Here is a 13,428-nt window from a genome sequence, read left to right as displayed (position 1 = left end):
CCTATATTTAGCACTTCCTGAAAGCAGCTATTTCGAGTCGAGTGTGAATGAAAGCAAGTGGATTTCAAAAGAGGGAAGAGTGTGGAAGGAGGCCGTGAAAATGTAACGAGAAGCAAAGGCAGTGCCGATGACTGCATATCTGGGTTCAGTTCTGGCTGACTAGCAGCAGGCACGGCCTCACAATTCGAAAAGGAAAGAGAGGCAGAGGAGTAAGACTCAGGGCTGAAACCAGACATGGAGAGGCTGGCCCGGCACCCTGCCTGCCGACACCCCTCGCTCATGGAGACAGTCACTGCTGTGACGTTCTGAGTCTTTTTTTTTTTTTTTTCAAGGATTGGGCTAAACTGATGCCAATCTTTTTTCTTTGTTTTTTCTGCTTTATCTCCCCAAACACCCCCCCCCCCCCATGTACATAGTTGTATATCTTAGTTGCAGGTCCTTCTAGTTGTGGGATGTGGGACGCTGCCTCAACGTAGCCTGACAAGCAGTGCCATGTCCGCGCCCAGGATCCGAACCCTGGGCCACTGCAGTGGAGTGCGTGAACTTAACCACTCGGCCACGGAGCCGGCCCCACGTTCTGAGTCTTTGCTGTGTGACAACGCTGGGCCAGGTCTTCTACCTCTGGGGTCTCATGTCATCTTTACAGATATTGCTCCCATTACAGCTGAGGACTTCAGCGTGTCTGTTTGTCCCCAGTCACCACCAAGGGCAGGAGGGCAGCCGCCCTTCCAGAGCGGGGCCCTGACCTTGTTATTTTCTAGCCACACCAACCCCCCCGAGAAACAGCCCTACTCCAGAGACGCCACAAAGCTTCTTGTTTTAAACGTGATTGTAAAAAATCTCAATTAAGGGAGTCTTCAATTAATCGAGTGTTCTGGGTAATTTAATTTCCTGGCTTAATTGAGCACTAACCAGAAAAACTTTCCCATTAAAACACATTTTTCCAAAGTATATAAGGCACACTTCCTTGACTTAGTGAACTAGATTTTTTTTAAAGGAACTAATTTTCTTTTTCCTGTTTTTTTTTTTTTTTGAGGAAGATTGGCCCTGAGCTAACATCTGTTTCCAATCTTGCTCTTTTTTTCTCCCAAAAGTCCCGGTACATAGTTGTATATTGTAGTTGTAGGTCCCTCCAGTTCCTCTATGTGGGATGCCACCCCATCATGGCCTGATGAGTGGTATATAGGTCCACGCCCAGGACCTCAACTGGCAGACCACAGGCCACCGAAGTGGAGTGCGTGACCTTAACCACTTGGCCATGGGGCCGGCCCTGGTGAACTCAGTCTAAATGTTATGTTCTTTGATAATTAAGTCGCTGACGGTGCCTCTGCCAACTGCTCCGAAAATCACTTCTCACCCCCAGCAGCTCACGCCCCGCGTGGGGTTGTATCTGACTTTAGGTTTTTTCCCATCTTCTACGATGTAAGTCTGGAAAGGACATCTCTGGGTGAAAGATTGTTTCTTTTACATTTCAAATTCATTTCAGGGGCTAGCCTGGTGGCGCAGCAGTTAAGTGCGCACGTTCCCATTTGGCGGCCCGCGGTTCACCGGTTTGGATCCCAGGTGCGGACATGGCACTGCTTGGCAAGCCGTCCTGTGGTAGGCATCCCACATATAAAGTACAGGAAGATAGGCATGGATGTTAGCTCAGGGCCAGTCTTCCTCAGCAAAAACGAGGAGGCTTGGCAGCAGATGTTTGCTCAGGACTAATCTTCCTCAAAAAAACATTCGCTTCAGCAGTGCCTAAAGTGGAATGTTAGGTCAACTGGGTCATAACACATGTTATAGTTTTTTTAACGATTCCAAAAATGTTTCCAAAATGCCGCACCACTTCTCACCACACTTCTGCCGGCACTCAGTGTTATAATTTTAAAAAAATCTTAGAGGGCAATTGCTCATGATGAATTTAACCATAAACTGGGAACTGACGGGCTGGGAGACCAGTGACGCAGGTTCTGGGTGAAGGGAGGATGAAGGTGGATGACAACGACCCAGGAGAGGAGGAAGCGCTCAGAGAACAGTCTGAGAGAGAAAAGAAAGAAAACACTTCGTCCATGCAAGCAGTGGTGTCCTGTAAATGCCTAACAATCAGCTCTCCAGGAAAGAAAAAAGAAAAGAAGGAAAGAAAGCCCTGATTTGTAGAGTTGGCAAGGAGTGCATGTTCCTGCCATGGCCCGTTTCAACTCATTTAACCCGGAGTCAGAAAGAAGTGGCCCAGTTGGCTCTGGTGGCTCAGTAAGAGGTGGCCCCAGCACACCACTGACTGCAAGGCACCAAGGGGACCATTAGAAGAGTCGTAAGGGTGAGGGTCCTTGGGTGTGGACATGCTACTACCATCCTCCACACCGTGCCATTTAAGACTTGCCACCCAATGGTTCTGGACACTTACAGGGATCCCTAAACAGAGGACTGGGGACCTGAATGCCCTGCGTGGTCAAGAGAAACACATGCCCCTTGACAACAGCACAACTGAACAGACCCCACAAGGAAAATCCCTATTTGTTGGGGAAGCAGCATCCCCAGGGGACCACCATGTCCCCTAATCTCTCCACATGGTTTGTTCAATCTGACCTGACAACAGACGCCTTGCTCAGGCAATGGATTTCATTGCATAGTCAGTATCCCTTATTGGTCATCTATTTCCCCCAAGTCAGAGAATCCTAACTCAACATAGTAATCACTCACTATGGGTGAGGGAAAGCGGTTGATTACTCTGGTGGACAGTCCTAAGGCCTAAGTACTGAGGTTGAAAATGGACGCAGAAATGCGAGATGTTTCTCAGTGGCCTCCATTTTCAGCACTTTATCAGATTTTGGTGAAGGAGCACACAGAAGTCAGAGGTTACGGGTTCCAGTGGCGAGATGGTGGCAAATGGACTCTGAATCTAGTTGCTTACTTCATTTGGCTTTAGAAAGAGCTTCCTCATGGGTTTCTTTTCAGCATTGGGATATGGTTTTAAATTATTCATACTAAGACATTTCTTTAACAAACTCAGAAAAACATAAAATATTGGGAAAATGTTGATGATTAAGCCATTTTACCTTCTCATGAAATCTTGATATCCTATGCGTGGCAGAGATCGCCAGTGTGGGAACCTTGTCTTTTAATTTCTGTAATCTGAGCTTTGACATCTGGGGCCTTGTTGACCCTGGAGGGACTGCCCCCACACCCCCCACCACCCCACCACCAACCCAGGGCTAGATAATCCCTAGAGAAAGAAGGGACTCGCCCAGGAGCAAGCCTTTCATCTGCAAACCAACCAGTGCAGAGCCTGGACCCCACCGCCTCCTCTATCGCTGTCACACTCAGGTCACCATCCCTCTGCCCTAATCCACCCAGGGCCAGATAGCCGAAAAACAAGGACAGCCACAAGGACAGCCCCGAAGGCCCAGAGCTCACTAAAATCACTCACACCCCCCAATCCTAAATCTTCTCACCCTTCCTTGCCTATTCCTTCCCCAAGAAACCACAACAAAGGCTCTTACCACATTTCTCCTCTCTCCCTCTGCCTCCTGGTGCTTCCTCATGTGCCTGCCCGCCATGGCATGGCCCGGCATGCTCCCCTCTTAGGATCTGTAAGTATAACAAACCATCTTTTCAACAGCAGTCCTCTCCGGATCTGTGGGTCTTATCATGCCTGAATAACAATAAAACCTGCATTTTCAAAGAGTCACTTGCCTCTCAATACCCCTTTTTCCCTTGTTAAGAACAGAGCCCCCACGTCTGTATAAGCACATTCCCTCCAAGATAAAAAGACAGGCTCTTCAAGTCTCCCTGGCACGTAGCAGCAGCTCTGTGAATAAGTTCTGCTCAATGAGGGTCCACAGAAGTGCTGTGGAGTACACATGCTTTCCTTTGCGCCCATCCTCTTATTGACAGCCTGCAGAAGACTTGATAGCTGGAGCTCCAGCAGCCAATGTGGGCCATTGGGATATGTCCCACAGCCTGGAGAAGGGGGATCCGAATCATCTAATGAATGTGGATCCCTTGTGAGTTCATGAAATCTGAATCCCTTTCATATGCAAAGAAAAAAGTCTATGTTGTTTAAATATTTGAGATCTTGCTGTTATATTCAGTCAGATAAGCTCACATAATGCACTACCTTAATGCAAAAAAACCATAATTTCTTGGCCTGAAGTCATGGGTTCAAGCCCGTTGAGGTACTCAATGTGTTCTAAAAATATATCAGTTGGTCATGCTACTGACATTATCACTATCAAAAAGGAGATAGTATAACTCATCTTTAACGTCAAAAACTTGGTAAGCCAACATACTCAGGGCTGAAAAGCCGCTTGCTAAGTGCCTCGCCCCTCCACATTTCCTACACGTAGAAGACTGACGAGATGCTGGCGGCCCCGATTGGATTATAGTCACAATTTTCACCGTTTCTTTGAACCACAGATCAAGAGCTGGAGGCTTATTGTTAACCACCAACTGCTCTGGACAGTAAAGCATACACGACTTGGCATTCAAGTGAAACCGCCCCCTTCCCGTGGGGCTCACAGTTAGTCCCCACTGGGGCCGACCCCCTTTATCTTCTGCAGAGCATATCACCTCTTACAAAACAGACACAAGTTGATGACGACAACAGAACATCTTCCCCTCGAGTGTGGACTCTGGTGACCCCTCCCATAGCCCACTGGTGTGTCGTGAACTGACTCAAGGCTGGAACAGCATCAGCAGACCCTCTAATGTGCTGGTCACTGCTCTTCCACAGGGCAGGCCGTTAACTTTACATGATATCCAACAATAAATAAAGGAATTTGAACCGAAACGCAGTTGTGCTTTCTCTCTGAGAACATCTGTGATAAACTCCGAGTCTGGTTTTACAGAGTTTTCTGTGATCGTATGACTTGTGTCTCTTTCTGCTGCAAAAAAAGCAATTTTTGGTTTATTCCATTTCTTTAACAATGATTCATTAACTTTACACTTAAAACCATTATTTTTGTGTTTGTTCTGTTAAAAAAAAAAACCAGGATCATGATTGTTTTACTAATGATGGTGAGAGTTTGATGAATGAATAAACTTTCTGAAAAAATAACTCATTGGCCTGAGGAATCCAACTCATAATATCGATCGAATCATCAGATATTTTGTCTTATTTCCCAAACACATTTCTTTTGGTTGGAGGAGAGATTCTTTTCCTAGAAAATTTTCATACTGACAGATTTGTGCCTAACGACACTCTGAGTTTAGTATTTTGCTACTATTTTCTCTCTACTTTTATGCTTCATTAAATCATGAGTTAGACATACAAAGGAAAAAATGCAATTTAACAAACACAAGAAAGTATATCCCACAAGCTTGAAACTACACTAGCTAAGATGAAGTGCACAACGTTAATAGAGCACCAGCCCAGATGACATGACTAAAGGCCCGGGGCCTCCGGAACGGCTGCTGAGAACTCAGCTGGTGAGAACCCAACGGGATCTCTGTGGAAGTCAATTAGTTTTATCTTTCACATTTGTAAACTTTATAGGATTAAAAAAAAACTCTTTCACTGTCTTTTCCTTGAAAACTATGAACCTGCCTACAGGCTACTCAAGGGGCCACAACTTGAACCATACTGACTCACAGGACAAAAGCAAGATGCTCCTGAACATGCCTGAAGAGCTGCCATCCGACTCACCGACTTTGTGGCACCATTTCTGTAGTCGAATTCATTTTTATTGATGCTAACCAACCTAAATTTGAGAATTTTTTTTTAATAATCTATCAAAGAGGATATAAAAACCACTTTACAAGCCCGATTCTGGCATGTTCTAAGAATTTCATCCTTCCTAGTACTGTGTTTATTTGTATTGTGTATATTTTATTTACTTATTTGCTATTTTAAGAGGAAAAGTTTGACAAAAAGGAAATGCTAATCTTTGAGATTACAAACGAGGAATAATGCATCAGTCAGGGTAGGGGGGTTACACTGCCGTAACAAACAAAGACTCCGAACATCTCAACGGCTTAATCCATCTCTAGAGAGCTATACATCCACAGGGGCCTCTGCCCCCGTCTCACCCTTGTCCTCACTCTGAGACGCAGGTCGTCGGAGCAACCCCTGTCGGGACAGTGTCGCTCCTGCGGGAGACGGGAAGGAGAGCTGTGGGGGGAGGGCCTTTTGTCGGCAATGAAACGCTCCAGTCTGGAAACGACAGGCGTATCTTCCACACACAGTGCCTTAGCCAGAAATGGTCAGATCCCACTCGACCGCTAAGGGACCTGGAGGTGCAACCCTACTTGTGCCCAGACGGGGCAGAATGGAGACGTTTGAAGAACTGCACAGAATCCCACCTTGAACATTAAGGTGGGGTTTGCTGCTCATTCTACTAGTGTTTATGGGGCACTTATGGGTCCAAAGGACAGTTCAGGTTGCCAAAGAGCCTTCAGCACTGACTTCAGGTTAATGGGGACGGAACAAATCAGGACACACGCAAAACTCACGTCAGCATAATGAAACGTCATCAGAGCCGAAAAGCCCAGAAGAACAGGAATCAGGAGGAATTCCGAAGAATGAGAGAATTGTTTTGATTTGAATGACTGGGGAATGCTTCATAGAGGAGGTTATCGGATGGCAGCCTTAATATAGGAAGTTTTTTTTTCTATTTTACTTATTGAGATTATGATAGTTTACAACGTTGTGAAATTTCAGTTGTACATTATTATTTTTCAGTCGTAGGTGCACCACTTCACCCTTTGTGCCCACCCCCTGCACCCCTTTCCCCTGGTAACCACTAACCTGTTCCCTTTGTCCACGTGTTTAACTTCCACATATAAGTGGAGTCATACAGGGATTGTCTTTCTCTGTCTGGCTTATTTCACTTAACATAATACCCTCAAGGTCCATCCATGTTGTTGTGAACGGGATGATTTTATCCTTTTTTATGACTGAGTAGTATTCCACTGCAAAACAGGAAAATGTTTTAATATCCAAGGATGGACCAGGGAGACAGAAGGAAGGATTTCTGAGCAGAGGAACAGCACATCCAAGGTAGTGCATTTTAACACACCCACGTTATAATTGTGTTGTCAGTTTCACAGTGATGATGACATCTGGAAGCCCATTTCCTCGTCCTCCTCTGAGTTCCTAATACCCTGTGGCTGTCACATGGGGGTGTTGGGGATACGTTGCAGTATCTAACTCTGAGGGCTGTTGTATTACCATGGTTGAGTGTGTGCACATGCTGAGTGCTAGTGAGCACTTGGCACTTCATACTTTCAAGAGGTACTTCTTGAAAGCTAATACGTCTTTGTGATCAGACAGACTGCGAAGAGGATAATCTTAACTTTGACAAGAAGGCAACACACATGTCATATCTACTTTACACCTACATCTACTTTGTTGCCCCAATAAAGAAGCTGCACGGCCTCCATCTTGCATTCCTTGTGAGAGGCCTGTCTCCACTTGGTTTTTCTCCCACCCAGATCTCCCTCCTTAGAGAAGTTCAGCTGGAAGTTGGTGGTTTCCTTAGTTTTCCTACACCTAGGCCACCCCCCTTCATGTTGCTTGAGGCAAAGGGAGCTGTGGAGCTATAAGAGCAAACCAATAAAAACAACAACAATAGTGATAGCTGTTATCATTAAGACAATAGAGGTTATATGAAAATATCTGAGGCATTGCCTCTCTGGGCACACCAACGACTTGTGACATAATGCGATGGGCAAAGGCTTCTTTTAGTTGAGAAAGGGGAATGGAATGGGAACGTGACTGAGAGCAACCCAGAACTTTGAAAATAGGAAGGCGTACGAGGCCATGCCCCAGTCTGAAGCAGGAGCAAAGGAGTGACGTGGAAATTAATAACAGAAACCTTAACTAAATTGGAGTCAGAAAGCCTGTAGGAGGAGCTCTCACCCCATCCTACGTCATCACTTACTCCAAATAAGAAGAGACCTACGCTTGCAACTCCAACAGCAAGTGCAATTACTTTAATAAAGGAAGATTTCTCTCCTCACCCGGCAACAGCCCAGCCAATGAGAAGCATTGCCCACCCTAAACGGTTGCTTTCCTCCAATGGGCTTTCCTTTAGGACAGCCCCTCCCTACTCCCCCCTTTTCTCTACAAAAGCAGCTCCCCTCCTTTGTCTGCTCCATTTGTCTGTGGTTCAACATAGCATGCACACCCCGAATTGCAATTCTTTTGGCTCTTCCCAAATAAACTTGTTTTGAGAGTAAAATAACAGGGAAATTCGCTTTTTAAGTTGACGCTGTGGACACAGCTGTGGCAGTAGCTACTGCGTGCTGAATGTAGGAAGCTCTGACCACTGAGTCAATTCATGGTATCCAAGGCAAGAGCTAGTCAGAGCCAACGCATGACAGGTAAGGGGTCCATGGGTCTTTGGTATCGAGGGAACTTCAGGAGCTGTCAAGAACAGAGTGTGTGCCACGCCGGGATTGGGCCAGGCAAGGATGGGACACTCTGGATAGCCTGGCACTCAGACCCAAGACCAGCGAGTTCGCCTCATGCTCAGAGCTGATGGAGCTCCTCTAGGTGGTGCCGCGGGGTGGGAGCCCTATGCCTAGATTCTACTGATGAATAAATGACAGACAATAGGATATAGTGGAGTATATGAGGAAGCCATTTGGGTTAAAACTAATTCCGCCTGACCTTGCTTTTCCAAGAGGGCCTGAGGTGGCCTGTTGAGCATGCATTGTACATCTGCTTTAAACATTTACTGTGTCCCAAAGACACGAATGATGCCCCTAAAGACAGGGACGTAGCCTCCCCCGTTATCGGCATTTCCTTAAGGATAAGCATCTCTTCCCGGAAACTAAAGATTAATTACCGACCTGCTGTGCCCGCTAAGCATCTCGTGACAGTAGTATAAGAGACATTCCTGTCATACGTGATGTATGCTCTTTGTTCCAAGATGGTATATAACCACTCTGTACACCCCACTTCTTTGGTGCCCTTCTTTCCTTGGAGAAGGAAATCCCCCAGCTAGTCCTCAGACTTGGCTTATAATAAACTCACCCCAATTTTGACTTACATATTATGGATTATTTGCTTTGACAATACTTTGCCCTCCTTGCCAATCTTGAAGACGCTCTACATAGAGGAGCCAGGACCCCCCACCAATTTCACCAATTTGCAGCCCGGAAATATTCATTAAAGGGCAACTCAATTCAGCAAGCAACCTCCCCCCGGGAGATTTAGGGAGCTGGCAGGCATTCCCCATTAAACTTGGTGAACAGCGGTGGCTCTCAAACTTCATTCCACATTTCAATTACCTGGCAACTTTTACACATCCCCAAGCCAAAGCCACATTTCAGACCTACTAAATCATGATTTCTGGGGTAGGGCCCGGGTGTTATTAGGTTTTAAAACTCCTCTAGGTGATTCCATTGTGCAGCCAAATTGGAGTACAAGTAGATTACAGCCTCGCTATGCAAAGTGTGGTCTGTGGACCAGTAGCAACAACATCACCTGGGATCTTACTGGAAATGCAGGTTCCCAGGCCCCACCCAGCCCTACTGACCTTTATTCACTCATTAAAGCTTGGTAAGTGCCTGATGGGATGTCCTTTATGGGGCCTAATGGGGCCTGCTGATTGTGATTACCTCCATGAACGGAGAAGCTCCTGAATAAGGAAGGGCCTGCTGAGATCAAGATCAGAAGCTGTTGAAGAGGCCTAAAGAAATGGAAAGTTTCTGGTTGATGGTTGCATCTGCACAGAGTAATTTTCACACTGCCTCAGACCTTCCAGAGACCTACAAGTTGGAGGGTTTTTGTTTCCATTGCAAGCTCGATATGGGACCAGACAGCTGAGTGCTTTGTGCTCATCCTTAACTTAGTCCTCAGGGCCACCCACGCAGCACGTTACTTCCCACTTTGCAGCAGCACAGCGAGGTTAGGAACCTGCCCACGGTCAGCTAGCTATTCAGTGGTAGAGGAAGGACTTTATCTTGTTTATAGTTAGTGACTTGTTTTCCCTGTGTTACCAAAAGTCAGCTTTCTATTGTAGCTAGTGCCGGAAGGAGTATGGCCCGAGGGCATCAGGCAGAGACTGTGCCCAAGGACACCGACTGGGGCTGCTCGATTGGCCACTTCATAGCCAGGCCCTGGTGAGGAGGCGAGCGGAGAGGGGGAGATGGATGAGGAAGTTGTTTTTCGTCACTTCACTCCTATTCTGAGCCAAGGAGGGCCTCACCACTACTTCCCTTTCGCCTTACCCCGCCGGGAGCATCCTCAGCCCAGCGACGGGGACCAGATGGGATGACTTCCTTGGAACACCCCAGGGCAGCTGCTGTCGCCCATCCCAGACCACGCCAAGCCTGGAAGGTGCCTCTGCGGTGGATAGCACAGGGAAGCAGCTGCAGGAGAACCAGGTCAAGCCCATCACACACGCTCCACACCCTGAAGAATAAGGACCACCACCTTCCAGCCAGGGGGTCAGAACTGAAGCTTTATTTGAATATGTTTTGTTATATTCAGAACATCACCACTAACTAGAAACTTGTATGCAAGGGTGACTTTTATAACTGTCGAGTAGATAAAATATGATAATAGAGTTATAACAATAAATACACCTTAAATATAAATATACACATTGATATCCCACACGTATAAAAGTCATGCTCTGTAAATACTCTATGCACACGTCTTTGTGGGGTGCTGGGTTCCAGGACGGGGCTTCAAGGGTTTACATGTGTCCCATTAGCTACGGATATTTCTAGACAGCTTATGTAGGAGCAACGCATTACAAATTTTGAAAAAAATTAAGTATCACAGAGCAATTATTTTTAATATTTATTACATTTTTTTGTTCTATAAAGAATGAGCATTTCTTAAATATTACAAATGGTGAAACAAATATACTAGCTTACAGATATGTACAATGTACTACTTTATACTTCAAAAATGCAGGAATATAAATGATATATATAATATATATAATTTTAGATCTAATGAACAATTCAATATTGCTCTTGTGTTGGTCTTACTGTATTGCATGCATGCCCAGGGCACGCCCATGGCTTGTCACCAGATGGAGGAGGGACTGGCGGGACAGACGGAGCTCATGGAGCCCCATGCTCATCCCCAGAGAGCCATCATCAAAGCAATATTTTGAGTCTTGTGACTTACTGTGGCTGGGTCCAGAACTGCGCCCATATGCAAGGTAGGACATGTCCTCAAGAACCACAACTACATATTCAGGGATGGGGTCACATGGATACTCAAAACACGGATTCGGGGAAGGTAACTCCTCAAGCCCTGAGACGATTGGGGAGCTCCTAAAAGCTGATGTTGACATAATCATCAATACCCTCAGTACAGTTCATAGAAAATGACAGCAGAACAAAGACCCAGGATTGGTGTGTCAATAGCCTTCTGACAAACTCGGCAAGAAACAAAGGAACAGAATCTGTCCTGAATGAGATCCGACTTTCAATAGCTACAAGCTTCTCATGTGGACAAAGTTCTAAACACTTAAAATCACAGACACGACTTGAGAGGGCTGGAAGAACCCTGACTTGCGCCAGTAGGACTAGTCAGCAGAGAGAGCTCATCTTAGGAGCCTTAGGGACATTACAGCGCTCAGCAGGTGTCACATCTTACTATTAGCAAAGAACTCACCCCAAACCTCGAAACCCCACTTTGGCCATGAAGTCCTGTTTCTTCTTCCACTTAACCCACGTCCAAATTACAAATCATAAAATCTCTGAGAATAGAAATAGAAAAAAAATAGAGACAAGTTGAAAGACAAATGTTCTAGAAAATCTGCCAACTAGATCTTGTTGTGAAGGCTGTGGAACAGCCACTTAGAACAAAGGAGCTTGCTGGAGGGTGGGTCCCTTAGGGCTCGAGACGGCTTCGGGTCTGGCCCAGGCGTTCTGGGCTCCCTCTCGCTGTGCCCAGGCCACCTGCACACCCTTCCTTCTCAGGTTTAGTTCTAGGAGGCCAAGGTGGTGGGACACGGTGGGGCTGTTGGTTCTCCAAGGTGCCTCCCACACGCTAAATACATCACCAGGGCAAGTTACTAGTAGAGCTGAGAGGATGAGACAAAAGCAAGGAAATTTCACCAGAAACGGTTAATCTAGGATATGTTGAGAGTATGGAGCTGGGCAGCAAAGACACAGGAGGTGCAGGAGAGAGGAGAAGACCCAAACGGGAGTGTGGTGTGCAAACGTCCCCAACTTGACAACTCTGCCCAGGCTGGCACCGCTGCCCAGCAGCCAGGAAGGCCCCCTGTGCCAGCCCGGGGGGCAGCACTGCAGCATCCTCCGCCTGCCAGGCAGGCGACAGCAAGGATCGCAGAAAGGCGGATTCCGGAGTCAGAGCCAGCATGGGCCACGCCGACTGGAACAAACAGGAGAGTCACAGGCTCCGTCAGTGGGACTTTTCGGGAAGCAAAGGCAGAGCAATTAAGCCGATGCCTGTCTCCAGCCACCGTCCCGTCTCCATGCCAGCATGCAGGAACCAGCGGCGGCCGTAATTTGGTTTCAAGGATTAAGAACGCACGCAAGGTCATTAGGAGGAAAAGATAATTGTTTCCAGAGTGAACACTGCACTGAACAGCTCTTAAAAGACATTCATAATGGAACATTGATAATGGAGTCCAATATAAAATGTTGCATTTATAATGGAACATGCAAGTTAATCTAATATGGCCTGATCACATTTCCAGGAATACGCTCTGTCAGAGTCAGGTCATCAAAAACACCATGGACCACTTCTGTCTCAAAGTATTTCATTAAGGTGCAAAGTATGGCAGAGACAAATTCATGTCACTTAGAAAAATGGATGTGCTTCTGGTCTTCAGATGGCCTTAGTTGGCTGTTACCCAACTGGATACAGATCGAGTTATTTAAAAGAAGAAAACCATCTTGGAGGGGAAAAGAAATTGTCTAAAAACAGCTACTTTAATTGCTTTTCTTTAAAATCTGAGGGCTGGAGGAAGTTATACCCCCTCATGGGTCAATGGGAGGAAACTTCACATTTCTAAAACTCTCGACGTATGAGACAGGGAGCGTTATTGCGATGCTTTCGTCATGTCACAATATCCTCAGTCAAACACTGAAGAACTTCTGACAGGAGCACATTCTTCGCGAACTCATCACTGTACGTGGAAATACATACTCTAAAAGGTTAAAACGACGCCTGCTAACTAGGTCTGGCAGGTGAGGACACCCCTCAGGGTAGCAAGGCTCATGTCAGCTTGGAATAGACAGTGGACATCCACTGGGGGAGACGGTGCTCTTTTATTCTTAATTCAGTTAAAGAACCATAGAGTCGACCAACTTTGGCCTGGCCTTCTCACCTCCTCCCGCCCCTCCCCTCCCCCAAGGATGTCAGTGGCTCTGACCCAGGGAAACACCTGGTCTGGGGGTGGGGCCTGCAGCTCCAGGTGAACATGCTCTCACATGCATGCAGACAACAGTTACTCCTCTCAGCACACGCTACTGCTGTGGGTACGAGCCCCACTGCCTTCTGATGGC

Source organism: Equus quagga, chromosome 6 (genome assembly GCF_021613505.1).
Source record: "Equus quagga isolate Etosha38 chromosome 6, UCLA_HA_Equagga_1.0, whole genome shotgun sequence".
NCBI classification, from domain to species: Eukaryota; Metazoa; Chordata; class Mammalia; order Perissodactyla; family Equidae; genus Equus; species Equus quagga.
This window is presented reverse-complemented; position numbering follows the sequence as displayed.